Source organism: Nyctereutes procyonoides, unplaced genomic scaffold, assembly GCF_905146905.1.
Source record: "Nyctereutes procyonoides isolate TBG_1078 unplaced genomic scaffold, NYPRO_anot_genome, whole genome shotgun sequence".
In the NCBI taxonomy this organism is placed as follows: Eukaryota; Metazoa; Chordata; class Mammalia; order Carnivora; family Canidae; genus Nyctereutes; species Nyctereutes procyonoides.
Window position 1 is genome coordinate 17,013,991 of NW_026575137.1, and position 14,963 is coordinate 17,028,953.

Consider the following 14,963-nt stretch of genomic DNA (forward strand, 5'->3'; position numbering starts at 1 on the left):
TCTCTCCTTCTCATGGGCTGTGGACTGGTGCTGAACCACGTTTGTGCAGGGAAGGCAGCACTTGGGAGGACATCAGGCAGGGGGAGCCCAGGCCTCTGACATGATCAAGCCCCACACCAACCCTGGAGTGCTGACCAGGATGGTTCTGTGGGGAAACAAAACTCCAGCCTCTGTGGCAGCAGCCTAGCCTGTGTCCTAAATAAGGCAGCAGGCAGGCTACTCGAGTGCTAGCTGGTAACTGGGACCCGAAGAGTGAGGCCACTGGGACAGGAAAGCCTACAATGGAAAGGGTCCTGACTCACAGCACGAAGATGTCCCAGCAGGACCCAGAGCATGTCGATGCATTAGCAGAAAGAGGGGAGGAGGGTGCCCTGCTTCTCAGGTCATGGCCCTCATCCTCCCTCTAAGTCTCCTTGGTTTTCTCCCTCTGCTCCCTCTAACCTTTCCCCTCCTCTAACCCCTGCTCAACCCTCCAAATATCTTTTGTTACTTTTTATTTTCTCCTGCAGTCTTCTGGCAAGAGACCCCACAGAATAGAAGGAGGGAGACCAGCAGTGCTTAGGGCCCTGCCATCGCAAGGGTAGGCTGTGGGACAGGGCATGGATTCAAGAATCAGAGGACTCTTTCTCAGCTACAAATCCTCTCCAGAAGCTCAAGTTCATCCAGTGAAGAAATAAATCTTGAGTGCTTATTCTGCACGCCCCGTGGTAGGTCCTTTGGGGTGACAGATGATGGGGTGCTATACCAAGGTATAAATAAGAGGAATTTGGCATTTCTTAAATGACTATAATATGCTAGATGCTTTATAAAAATATGCTTTCTCATTTCAATCTTGTAACAAAACTGCATTTTCAAGATGAAATGGAAAATTTCAATTTTTGAATAATTTATTGACCATAAGTTGTTCTTAACAATGATCCTATATTTTTCTATATAGATGAAGATCAGGGATGCCTGGGTTGCTCAGTGGTTGAGCGTCTGCCTTCGGCTCAGGTTGTGATCCTGGGGTCCTGGGATTGAGTTCCGCATCAGGTTCTCCACAGGGAGCCTGCTTCTCCCTCTGCCTCTGTCTCAGCCTCTCTTTCTGTGTCTCTCATGAATAAATAAATAAAAATCTTTTAAAAAAAATTGAAGATCAGAGTTCACAGTGAAGTATTTCCTCAAGCAAAATAATAAAAGTAGACTCGAATTAAAGAGCTAGATTTGTCGCTTGATAGCTAAGTGACCTTGACAAATTGTTATCCTCTCTCTGCCCTGATACATACTAAATATTAACAACAGGAGAACCTAACCGTTTAGGACTGTTGAGAGAATGAAAAGAGATATGGCACGTAAAGTGCCTATTTCAGAACCTAGCATTATACTATTCAATAAATGTCACTTTGGGGAAAAAAATCCCCAAAAGCTTAGTTCAATGGCAGAAATAAAGGAGCTGCTGCCTTAAGAATGAGAGAAAACCATATTTCTTAAAGCGGCCACATTTTACTATAGAAGCAAACTGGTGGACTCTAACATTGAGAGATGATAGTGATGGTGATGAGGATGGTATGGTGTTGAGGGTGATGATGGTGATGGTAATGAGGATGGTAATGATGATAAGGATGGTGATGAGGGTGGTGATGGTGACAAGGATGGTAATGATGATGGTGACAATGATGGTGATGATGATGGTCGTGGTGATGAGGGTGGTGATGGTGATGCAGATGGTAATGGTGATGAGGATGATGATGAGGATGATAGGGATCTATTTGTTTGTGGACTCTGTGTCAGGCACTGCACTAAACTCTTTACACAAATGATTGCATTTAATTAACTTATAAGCTGGTCTTCACATCCTCATTTTACCAGTCAGAAAGTTGAGTTTTTCAGAAATTTAGGAAGCTTGCCTTGTAGTAAGTGGTGGAGCCTGAGGGAAGCCCAGGCATAGAACCATTCTGCATGGTTTTCCATCCTTTCCAAATCACTGCAGTTAACAGTGGTGCTATTTTTCTAATGATATAACAAAGCATCTAAACATTTCTAGAATATGGAAGCTTCACTTTTTGTTTTTTCATTCTTTTCGTTTTCTTTTCTAGAAACTTTTGAGAGACTGCTCCCTTCCCTTTATTAAGTATTAGAAAAACTCTGAAAAGTAATTAGAATTGAGATCTTTGGAGGCCCTTGTCCCAGACACAGCAAAAATCTTATACAGATATATTCTGGACGCAAGACTCAAAACCTTAATCTGTTGTCTTCCAGACTAAGATTTTTCTTTTTCTTTTTTAAAAAATGTATTTATTTAGGGGTACCTGGGTGGCTCAGTTGGTTAAGCATCTGCCTTCATCTCAGATCATGATCTCAGGTCCTGGGATTAAACCTTGCACTGGGCTCCCTGCTCAGTGGGGAGTCTGCTTCTCCCTCTCCTTCTGCCCTGCCCCACTCTCTGTCTCTGTGCCCTCTCTTCTGTCAAAAATAAATAAATAAATCTTTAAAATTTATTTATTTATTTAAAAGAGAGAGAGAAAGTGTGTGTGCCCCAGTGCGGTGAGGGGCAAAGTGAAGGAGAGAAACAGACTCCCCACTGCTCCATCTCACAGACCTGAGATCATGACCTGAACTGGGATCAAAAGTTGGATGCTTAACCGACTGAGCCACCCAGCCGCCCCAGACTAAAATTTTTCTTAATCCTGGTTATTTTCCTTTTAAAGAAGTGCTCTGCTTTTGATAACAAAAAATTTTAAAACTTGTGGCTAGGGACGGGTGGTGGTCGGGGGAATAGAGTATTCACTGTGTGCATTTAATAGGCCTCCTAATCCAGACTCTGCATTTAAATGGACTTGAGGGTGAGTCAGTACCTCCCTCCTTAATTACAGTAGCTTTCTGAGTCTGAATCCAGACATGTTTAAGATTCTAGAATGCATGAGAAGTACAAAGTTACCCAGACTCACAGCTTGCCAGAAAATCAGGATGGAAATCAAGGGGCAAGGTGTCCAGAAAATAACCCAAAAGGCACCAGCCAGGCCGGCTGCAGACAATTACAAAGCATAAGGGAATCCAGCCCAAGTGAGTCTCCAGCCAGGCAAAACATCTCGGCCTCATAGGGAGCTGAAAATGTGAGGAAGGAGGAGTCTGGCTGGCAAGGGAGCTTGCCTGGAGGAAGGTGGGTAACCTGATCCAGAGAAAGTGCTTCCCCAACTTCCATTAATCAGCCTTGTTCACCAGGGTATACCCTTTTCTTTTCCTTCCAAAGCTGACCCTATGGGTGATCCCCATGGAACAGGCAACATTCTCAAAGCTACATCTCACCTCATTCTCCCCCAAAGTTTTGGGCTGGAGCAGTGTTTCTCTAAGCCTGGTGGGAAGACCCCCCCCACCTCTCCCCTACCCCAGCATAATCACATGAGATGCTTGGTCTCCCTCCCAGCCCTGCCAAGTCAGAATCTTGGGGCTGGGGCTCAGAAATGAGCCTTTTTAACAAGCTCTCTAGGGATTTAGATCCAAACTCAAGGGTAAGAATCATGAAACTATAAGTAATTTGAAAACATGAATGGTGTGCTGTCCGCTGTGGTTTTCTTGGAACATGGCATAGGGTATGGGACTGGTAAATGATCGTCAATTATTTAGCAAATGGGTGAATATTCATTCACCCCATCATTTGGGTTGGGAATTAGCTCACAGAAGAAGGGTCTCCTGGAGGGCTCAGGCCTGCCTAGACCAGGGCAGGGCCTCCTAGACTTTTGCCTGGGGCCTGGCATCTCTGCCCCTTCTGCCTTCCTTGGCCCTGCCCTATGGCTCAGCAACGTCTGAGCAGCCCCAGCCCTGGCCCAGCGCCCCCCAAGGCCACCCTGCAGTCAGACACTTCTCTCTCCAATAAACTGCCAGTCCAACCAAGTCAGGCTCTCAGGATTGGAATTTGACAGAACAGGAACCAGCCTCAGATTTGCAGACAACCACGCCACCCTGAGCCAAGGAATTGGTGCTGGGGTCAGCCCAAAGAGAGGCCACAGGAACTCTTGGTGGTTTAACCCCATTAAACCACACAGAGTGCCATCCAGCCTTCCCAGGAGCAAGGTTTGCCCTTCCTGGGCCAGTCCTAGTTTGCTCACACAGTACGGCAGCTCCCCCATCCTGCCCCCCGCCCCCCACCCCCCGCCACCAGAACACTGAGTTCTGAACCTTCTAAGTTGATTAAATGATCTGATGTGGTCACACTGCCTCATTTTGCAGAAAGTGCTTAGCTTTCAACACACTTTCATTGCTGTTATCTCTATGATCTCATTTTGTCCTCCAGGAAGTACAGGGGTATCTGACAGGACAAAGAGGTGGAGCGAGGGCTCAAGTTCACAGACCTACTGAGGGGCAGAGCCAGCCTGTCACTAAAGTCTGCCCCTTTGCTTGGAGCTCAGCCAGCAGACTCTGGAAGGCAGCTGGCCACATGCTTCTCTAAGCATGATCCCCATTAACCCTCACTGGGGAGTGTATTTGTAGATCTCCAGACCCTCCTCAGAACATTAAATGGGTTCAGTGCCCATTGGAATCTGTATTTTAATACATACCTCCAACTCAAGTGAGCAGAGCAAGAGACATTTTAACATACTTTTGGAGATCTCACTGGTTTATGCGGTTTGACAAAAATGAATGATTTTATTGGTGAGAATTTGGAAGTCCTTTGAAAGAAAAATGGTGTCTGAAACCCTTAAGCTCTTGGCTTACGCTACATTGGGGGCCCCTTCCGAGTGATTGACCTGCTAAAAGAAGATCAATATACCCTAAAGCCCTTAGTACTCTTGGGTACTTTGGTAAGGCTCCCCAAGTGTTGGTTTCTTTCTTTCTTCTCTTTAATGCCAGTAACCTTTGACTACATATTCTTAGGCTAATTTTGAATTTTGTCCCATTTTTGCTTTTAGTTGTTGTTGTTGTTGTTTTTAATCACCTTCAGTTGTCACATTTTTTCTCCCGTCTTTCAAACTCCTGAAAGCTTGACCTTTTCTTTCACACACCAAAGCCTCCCTAGTTGAAAAAGGTCTTGGGGCTCACAGTGGAGCAATCAATTTATTTCCACCTGTGCCCTGCTCATACATTGACACCCTTCCTGCAGCCAAATCTTGGGCCCAGAGCCGGCCCTGCCATCCACCTCACAAAGGCTACCCATGGCACTTATATACATATTTACTGTGTTCCCTGGGGAAGGTGCAGAATGGTGCCTCCACACAGCCCCGCAGGCCTATTCTAGGTAAGAGCCTCCTCTGGGTAAAATTGACAAGATGAGAATTAGTGAAAATGAAGGCCTGTCTCCTACAGTCTCACAGACTTCGAGACAATGGTGCATCTGAGGTTTTGAGAGAGGCCTGCTGTCAGTGGTTCCCAGTGAAGGGCTAGTGTGCTCCTAGGGGCTTATTACTAAGACGTTTCTCTTACTGTTTCTGTTTTGCTCATTTCTAGTCTCTTGAAAATCTTTGCATTACTTATTTTCTAATTATAAAGATGTGTACTCATTTAGAAAACTTGGAAATCCCAGAAAAGTATAAAATAGAAAAAAAAAAAAAACCTCACAAAGTTTCCACCACCTAGAGCCCTTCTATTAATATTCTGCTGTACATAGTCCCATTTTTACATCCATCAGATTTTGAAAAATGTATTTGGGATCACACGATTTTATGACTCAAATGTTTTTCACTTGCGTACCATGCTACTCTCCTTAGGTCATTACATCTTCTTCTAAAGCTGATTGATTGATTGATTGATTGATTGATTTTAAAGATTTTATTTATTTATTCATGAGAGACACGGACTGAGAGAGAGGCAGAGACACAGGCAGAGGGAGAAGCAAGCTCCATGCAGAGGGCCTGATGTGGGACTCGATCCCAGGACTCCAGGATCACTCCCTGGGCCGAAGGCAGGTGATAAACTGCTGAGCCACCCAGGGATCCCCTAAAGCATGATTTTTAAAAGACTCCCATAGAATGGAATTATTTGGATGTATCAAGATGTACTTACTAATCCTTAGGGGACACTGTAATGGATATTCATCATTTTTGTGGACCACTTAGTACACTTTTGCCTATGTCTTAGAGACCCTCCACCCAGTGAGACAGAACCTGCCTCCCACAAGGGAAGCTGGAAATAATACTTTTCCAGGCTACCTTGCTTTGAGAATGTGGTCACATATCCTAGGCAATGTCAGTGAGATTAATTTGCCCCAGAAACTGGAATATGAAGAAGGAGGAATCTCAGACCTCCAGTCGGGTAAAGGTGGAACAGGTGTGACAGCTCTCTCAGGTTCCAAAGGGTTCCAGAACCCTGGAACCCTGCCAGCTGTGGTGCTGACAACATTCACTGCAGTATCTTTGCCCAGGGGTGTCAGGAGGGGTGTCTTCATTAGACACGCTGCAGCTTATTCTGAGGGTTATTTTTGTCCTCCTCCATGCCTGATTCCCTGGTTTTCCAGGATACACACATATATATATGTATTTAGGTTGTTTCAACATTTGCCATTTTAAATAATGTTGGGGCTGACATCCCCAGACACAATTCTGTACATATCTATCCATTTCCATAGGCTAAATTCCTAGAAGTGGAATTCCTGAATTAAAAGTGTGAATGTAATTGTATTTAAATAAAATATTTTTTAAAAATTAAAAAAAAAGTATGAACCTTTCCCAGGCTCTTGATAAATGTTGCCAAATTATGCTCTAGAAAGCTAAGAATTTTTAATGTCCCATTTTTGCAGTTCCCTGGGGTTTTTTTTTTAAGAGGTGACTTTTTTTGTGATGTATATAATTTTCCCAGTTTTCACTCATTCATTCAACAAATACAAACACTGACTGTGCCAGGCACTGGGAAAGGCACTTAAAAATAAATATGTACCCAGCTAAGCAGCATGAAGTTAAAAAGACTATAGCAGAGGTGTTGGGGATATCAAGTCTCAGTCAACAGCGCCCTTCTTTCCGGCCGATGCTAAACCAAAGGAGAAATAGGACAAAAGAGTAAGGTGTTTAGGGTCAAAAATATCACCTGTGTTAATATTGAAAAATCTGACATATCTGCAGGCAAGCTGGCTTCCTAATTCTGAAGCCCAAATCAGGCAGGTTTGCTCACTCAGCTTCAGGAACAGAATATACCTCTCCTTGCATTCCTTATTAGAAACTAGCACCCTGGGTAGCCAGGTGGCTCAGAGGTTTAGCACCTGCCTTTGGCCCAGGGCATGATCCTGGGAACCTGGGATCGAGTCCCTGCATGGAGTCCCTGCATGGAGCCTCCTTCTCCCTCTGCCTGTGTCTCTGCCTCTCTCTCTCTCTGTGTGTGTGTGTGTGTGTGTGTGTGTCTCATGAATGAATGAATAAAATCTTAAAAAAGAAAGAAGAAAGAAAAGAAAGAAAGAAAGAAAGAAAGAAAAAAAAAGAAACTAGCACCCAAGGAAGAAGGAGAGCCTGGCTTCCACCTTCCACGATCACCAACCTGATGGGTCTCATCTCCTTCTAGGGAGGAGGTGGTAGAAAGGGGTCACCAGGAGCGCAGGGTCCAAGGGAACACCGTCCCACAGGAGGAAGCAACTGCAACGAGGAATAAATATTTTCCCCTGACAAGAGATATAAACTAGAGGAGGGAGAGATTGCCTAGGAGGGTGGGGAAGACTGTGCAATGGCCCCAGGTGTTCTGGGACACCAGGACCTTGAAAGATTTCACCTGCAGGACAAGTGGTGCAAGCAGCTCTGTTAGCTTGTACAAGCCTGTACAGACCTTGAAACTTGTGAATCAAAGAGAAAATGTCTGATGGCAGATCAACCAGTGTTTGCCACAGACAAGGGACTGGTACGAGATGCTGTCAGCATATGACTGGTTCTGCCTCACGAAGCGTCATTCCTCTCCCAGGAAATCAGAGCTTTCTGGTCCTGGACAAGGACCCTCCCCCATATGGCAGAAACTGGTAGCTGTTCCCCAAACCAGTTTCCTAATCATCTTGAGCACAGCTCTATGATGGTTTCTTGTGTCTCTCATAATTAGATTCATCTATGTGAGGGACACCTGGGTGGCTCAGTGGTTGAGTATCTGCCTTTGGCTCAGGTCGTGATCCCGGGGTTCCGGGATCGAGTCCCACCTAGGGTTCCCTGCAGAGAGCCTGCTTCTCCCTCTGCCTGTGTCTCTGCCTCTCTCTCTCTCTGTGTGTGTCTCTCACAAATTAGCAAATAAAATCTTAAAAAAAAAATTCATCCATGTGACTAATTTCTGGCCAATGGAAAGTGAGCCCAAGTGGTGCAATATATCCATGAATGCCCTGTGGTGGGATGCAGTGTCTCCCCAAAATTCATGTCTACCCAGAACCTCAGATGTGACCAAAAGAAAGACTATTCTATGCCTACAGAATATTCCTGACCCCGAACATTGAGCAGGGGAGCGTCCCCACACCAAATAATTCTCCACTTCTCTGTGGACACCAATTGGGTATCCTCTACGTTAACTCAATTCTAACACTAACTACTCGGAGTTAGCACAGACTCCATGGGTTAAATCACAGGCTTAATCACACAAGACTGATCCCACTTCAGATGCCAATCCCAAACCCTAGGTTGTCACCTGTATTTCTGACCAATCAGCTATAAATTGGGGGAATCTCATAATCCCCTCCTCAGATTTGAGAATTTGTTGGAACTGTTCACAGAACTCAGGGAAACACTCACTTATATTTACTGGTTTATTATAAAGGATATAATAAAGGATACAGACAAATAGCTGGATGCAGAGGTCCAGAGGGTGAAGTCCAGGAGGGTCCTGACTGCAGGATCTTCTGCCCACATGGCATTGGAATACAGTACTCTCCCAGCACATGGAAACTCCACCAACCTGGAAACTCTCCCAACCCTGTAGTTGAGGGATTTTTAGGGATGCTCGTCACATAGGCTTGAACCCATCTCCAGCCCCTCTCCCCTCCCTGGAGGATAGCCCTCCCTGGGGCTGAACATTCCAAGCCTCTAATCATGGCTTGGTCTTTCTGGTCACCAGCTCCATTCCTGAAGCTACCCAGGAGCACACCAACAGTCATTAGAACAAAAGACACAACCGTCACCCAGGAAACCCCTGGGGACTTAGCTCTGTCAGGAACTGGGGGTTAAAGATGGAATATTAGAACAAAAGACGTCCTCGTATCTTTATCACTCAGGAGATTATGAGTGTTTGGGGATCTCTGTGTCAAGAACTAGGGGTGGAGACCAAATATATATTTCTTTTTATGTCCCAGTGACCTTATTTGGAAGGAGGATCCATGAAATCATCCTGGATTACACTGGACCTTAAATCTAGTGACAAGTGTCCATATAAGTCAACAAAGGAGAAGCGCCAGAGAGACACACAGGGGAGAAGGCCACGTGAGCAGAGAGTGAAGTGAAGCATAGCAAGCCAAGGATTGCCAGGGATTGCAGGCAGCCAGCAGGAGCTGGGAGAGAGGCTTGAAAAATCTTCTTCCTGAGAACCTCCAGAAGGAATCAACTCTGCTGACTCCTTGATTTTGGACTTCTGGTGTCCGGAACTGTGAGAGAATGAGTCTCTGTTGTTTTAAGACAGATCAGATGGTGATTTGTGACGGCAGCCCTGGGCGCCAATTCAGGCCCTAAGCCCTTCCAGGCACAGTCATCCCTGCTCGGCCCCCTCTGGCTGCCTGGCATGAAGATGAGCCCTCCTGCCCTTGCTGAGGCTGTGGGAGCCACCGACAGAGGGAGCCTGGCTTGGGGAGGGCGGGGGGGGGGGGTAGGGGGGTAGGGGGGGCAGAAGCCCTGTTAGCAAAACCTCTCTTCTGGATTGATCTCTTACAGGGGCCAGAGTTATCTTAACTCCCCAGCCCCACCCCTGCTGCCCCATAAAGCAATAAAGTGACACTCTGGTTTGCACAGCAGTTTGTGGAGTTGATAATTCTCATCTGTCACTGACAGACCACCTGTGAACACGACGGACGTCCTGCTGTCAGAACTGGGAAGCTGAGAAGCAAGCCCCAGTCCTCCAAAACACAAACACCAAAACTGGGACCAGGAGCCAAGTCTGCACTCAGCCACCCTCTGGCAGGTCCCCCCATTCTTGGGGTCTCTCCCACCCCACCCTAACCTCCAGGGTGTTCCCGGACAGGGCAGGAGTGAGTGGCCGCCAGTCTGGGCAGGACGTGTGGGCCACGGCGAGGCCCCATCTCTGCCTCTCCTGAGTGGAAGTAGCGTGTTCTGAGAGGTGTCCTTCTCCCCCTGCGACTGGAGACATGGTGCCTGCTGCGGGGAAAAGGCAGCAGCGGGTGGGCCAGGAGGGCAGGGAGGAAGGGAGGCTCTTTTTGAGAAAAGCAAGAGAAGGATGGAGCCAGGGAAGGTGGGCAGGGGCTGGAGGACCGGGGGTTGCTGGCCAGGCGCCTCCGCCCGTGCCCTGTCCACCTCCAGGCCTGTCGTGGAGGCATAAGTGGCCCTTTCCGGGGGAGCTTGGCCACATAAACCTGATCCATGGAGGTGTGACATGGCCTGCGCCAGCCCCAGCTCTGAACTCCTCGATGGGAGGAATATGGTCTGTTGGGCCTCTGTGCCTGGCGCCTGTAGATGATGGAGCAGTAGTAGCGGATGGTGCTGGAACAGGAGGCTAAGGTCAGATTGTGAAGATCCCCAAATGCTGGGAGTTTGAACCCCAATCTGCGGACAATGGGGTGACTCTCAGTAATGGTTTGTAAGGTCTGTATTTCAGAACACCAACTCTGGAAGCAGTGCCTGCGAAGTAAGACCACAATAAACATTTGTGTAGCTGAATGAAAGCAAAATTCAGTATTATTGCTCACCATGTAATGTGTTTCCCTCTCTCTCCTAACACACACATGCACACATCCCACCAGTTGCTAACAGCAAGATGTCATGTGGATGGCTCATTTCTAATGGGCTCCCCAGAGAGCAGATAGATGCAAAGCTCTGCTGCCCGAGAGTGAGCCCGTGGAGACAAAGGTCACTGAGGGTAAGGATCAGAGGTGCCAGGTCTGATGTCAGAAAAAAGGCTACTTCGGCCATACAGATAACATCACATCACCCTCCGTTTGTGCTCCATGAATGTAGGACACCTTTGGTGAAGGATGCCAGCTGGTGGCCAAGTCGGCAGGCAGTTCTGCCTCCCAGCTAATGTGGAGGAAACTTCAGGCCAGTGAAATTTCCTTAGAATCCAGGTTTTTGTTGTTTTCCCCTCTCTTTTTTCTCTTCCTTTTCTTGTCTGGCCTGAGAATGTTCTTGGAAGCCTGTGGTCCAAAGATGTTCTGGTGGGCCATTCATGCCAGTGATAAATCCTTCACCTCGAGTAGGTAAGTTGAGGGAGAGTCCCAGGCAATTCTCTGGGGTTGAGTTGATACCAAATATGTCCAGTCCAGAGCTCTGTCTAGGGAGTGAGATAAACATTGCATCAGAAACTAGAGCTGCCCAGAGAAGGTGACAGGTCATGGACCTAGATGACAACAGGTCAGGACAGGGTTTAGCCAGGAGTTGAGGCACTTAGGACAGTCAGTGGGCATTCAGCAAAGAGAGAAAGTGGTGGGAGGACAGAGACCCCTTAGAAAACTTTATGGGAAGGATGGAGTTTGGTACAAGCTGGCAAGCAGGTGTGGCAGGAAGGGTCAGAATGGGCCAAATGGGGACAAAGAGCCCCTGGAGAGAAACCTGGAACTGCTTATATTCCATCCTTTCCCGGCTCATGAGGCTTGGGCTCTGGACCCTCATCCTCCTCCCAGAGCATCTGTCCTCCTTTACTCTGACCTTCAGCTGCAGTACCCCCCCACCTTTTTAAAGATTTATTCATGAAAGACTGAGACAGAGGCAGAGACAGAGGCAGAGGGAGAAGCAGGCTCCCTGCAGGGAGCCCAATGTGGTCTCTTTCCCAGGACCCCCGGATCATAACCTGAGCCAAAAGCAGACAGACACTCAACCACTGAGCCACCCAGGTGTCCCTCAGCTGTAGTCCTTTTTCCTAAATCTGGTCTGGCTCAGTTGTAATACTGGATTCCTACCCCACCCCGCATCCCCTGAGACCCTCTGGGACGGATACTCTGCCACTGTCCAGACTGTGCCTTTGGACCAAGTGTCTGCTGGCAACACCCCTCCCCTCGGCTTCCCCTGCCTCATGGCTACATCAGGGGATAAGTCCTCCGAGGCTTTTCTCCAGGCAGGACACAAAGGGAGGGGAGTTTCTGATAAGCCCTATAAGGATAGGGAATAAAGCACAGAGACAGAGGTTCAATGGCCACTAAGGACCACCTTAGGAGCAAGCGGGGGCTGGGGGACGGGGTGTGGTTCAGGAGCCATAGATGAGAAACAGTGTGAACACCTGCAAACATCACACCTCTAACTGCTGCAAACTGCCCCAGGACTCTCGGAATGCAAGAAAGGTCACATTTTATCAATCAAACTCAATCCATTCTAGCTTCCACTTGCCAAAGTGGGGGGAAAACCTGAAGTCAATCCTTTCAGGGGCCCCCTTCCTCTGCTCTGCAGAAGAAACCTCTGTGCTCTCCTATATAACATCTGTGCTAGGGATCCCTGGGTGGCGCAGCGGTTTAGGGCCTGCCTTTGGCCCAGGGCGCGATCCTGGAGACCCGGGATCGAATCCCACATCGGGCTCCCGGTGCATGGAGCCTGCTTCTCCCTCTGCCTGTGTCTCTGCCTCTCTCTCTCTCTGTGTGTGACTATCATAAATAAATAAATAAATAAATAAATAAATAAATAAATAAATAAATAACATCTGTGCTGAATGCTGGCCCACGAACTTGGCTGCTGCTCCTGGAGGGGCAGGTCCTCTGGAGGCCACCCCCTCCAGGCTCTGCCCCAGGGCTCTGGCGTTTCGGGCTTGCCTTTGCCCATGATTCATACACCTGTCACCATCCCAGGGCCCAAATAGCAAATAATCACTTCATGGACCTAGATGTTCTCAACTGGTAACCTGCCAACATAAAAGGTTTATTTTTATATGAATTAGATGCCAAAGTTAAACATTTGATATAAAAATCTAGGTTTCCTAGATTTTTAGATCCAGGCACCTGGGTGGTTCAGTGGTTGAGCGTCTGCCTTTGGCTCAGGTTGTGATCTCAGGGTCCTGGGATCAAGACCCACATCCGAGCCTGCTTCTCCCTCTGCTGGTGTCTCTGTCTCTTTCTCTGTGTTCCTCAAGAATAAATAAATAAAAATCTTTTAAAAAAAAATCTAGATTTCCATGGATGATGATGATGACTGCGTAAACATCACGAACGTATCAATGCCACTGAATTGCATACACAAAATGGTTAAAATTGTAATGTTTTATGCATGTATATTTTACCATAATTTTTTAAAATTCAGATTTCTGGCTTTTTTGAAAAATCAGACTATTCTGAAAATTGCTTTTCCTCTAGCAACCCTGGTACCTTGGCTATCTCTGCTCGTTTTCTACATGGGAAATTTGGTTTCTTTGTAGGATCCACCCAACCCTTCTTATAGACATTTGGGTTTGAGACCCTGGACTCTCTTTTTCCAGAAGAATCTCAGAATTGGAGGAAAGTGGTTTTCGGAGTGGACAACTCCTACCTATACTACTCAACCTATATGTTATTCCACTTGCCCTACTTCCTCCCCAGGGAAGAGAGCCTAGACATCAGGCATCCAGGAGTCCTGTGTGCTTCTGTGGGGATCTCCAGCTGTACCAGGGGCTCAGATCTTTCCTGATTTGTTAGATGACTGTTAACATCTGTTTTTCAATAGTCAGTTGCATGGAAAGCCTGTCCTGTGAGTCTGTCTTAGGGGGCAGTGCAGAAGGAGGGGAGTGGAGCCCCAGAGTCTGCAGCCAAACCAGAATGAGCAGGGACAGAGGGGTGGGGGGACCCAGAAGAGGAAAGCAGGCAGGGTCTCTGGTTCCCAGAGGCTGCCTTTGGGAGGCCTAAGGAGGACTCCCAGGGTTTAGAACTGAATCTTGTGTGGGTTCAGTTATGCCCCCATCACCTGCCCAATCCACAGATCTAAACCTCCAGTACCTGTGAACATGATCTTATTTGGAAATAGGGTTATTGCAGATGTAGTTAAGAAGTCATGAGGGTGGGCCCTAATCCAACACGACAATGCCTTTATATCAGGGAGAAATTTGGACCCAGAAGCATGCACACAGGGAGAAGGCCGTGTGAAGATGAAGGCAGAGACGGGGTGTTGCTTCTACAAGCCAAGGAAGGCCGAAGACTGCCAGTGGACCGCCAGAAGCTGGGGAGAGGCACGGGACAGAGTGTCCCTCAAAGCCCCCAGAAGGAACCACCCTGCCGAGACCTGAACCTCAGACATCTGGTCTCCAGAACTGTGAGACAATCAGTTTCTGTTGCTTAAGCCACCCAGTGTGTGGTACTCTGCTACAGCAGCTCTGCTAAACTCCTACAGATTTGATCCAAGCGGCTCCAGCGTGGGCCCTTCCCCTTTCCTGCTCTGAAATGGACATTAATAGTGGATGAGACTTGTGTAGGTAAAGTAGAAAGAAATATTTCTAGACAAGAGACAAGAGAAGTGAGCGGAAACGAGCACCAACAGGATGCTTCTGCAATAGGGAGAGGCGGGACTGCAGGGAACAAAGCTAACTGACGTTCCTCCAGAGCCTCCTGTGGCAGACGCGGTATGCCTGCCTGGCCTTAAAACAAATGTGTTCGAGGTAAATATCAATATCAGCCCACTTCACACGGGAGAAAAATGTGGCTCGGAGAAGTGCTGAGCCAGCAGTCTGAGTCTCGGCACAATATGCCTGAGATTAGGTAAGTGAGAAAACCATGGTTTGAACCCAGGATCACAATGTTTTCAACTTTCCAGAGGAGGGTAGAACTGGTGCCTTAAAGCTTGCTCCTCCCCTCCAGTTGGCCTGGGATCATTTGGACCTTTAGCCTGGGGCTGGGCTGAACCTTCTAGGACCAGCCCAACCTGAAGTAGTTCCTCCCTATTATCCCCATCCCAGACATGGCCACTGGGCAGATTCAGTGTTGAGCCAGCCAA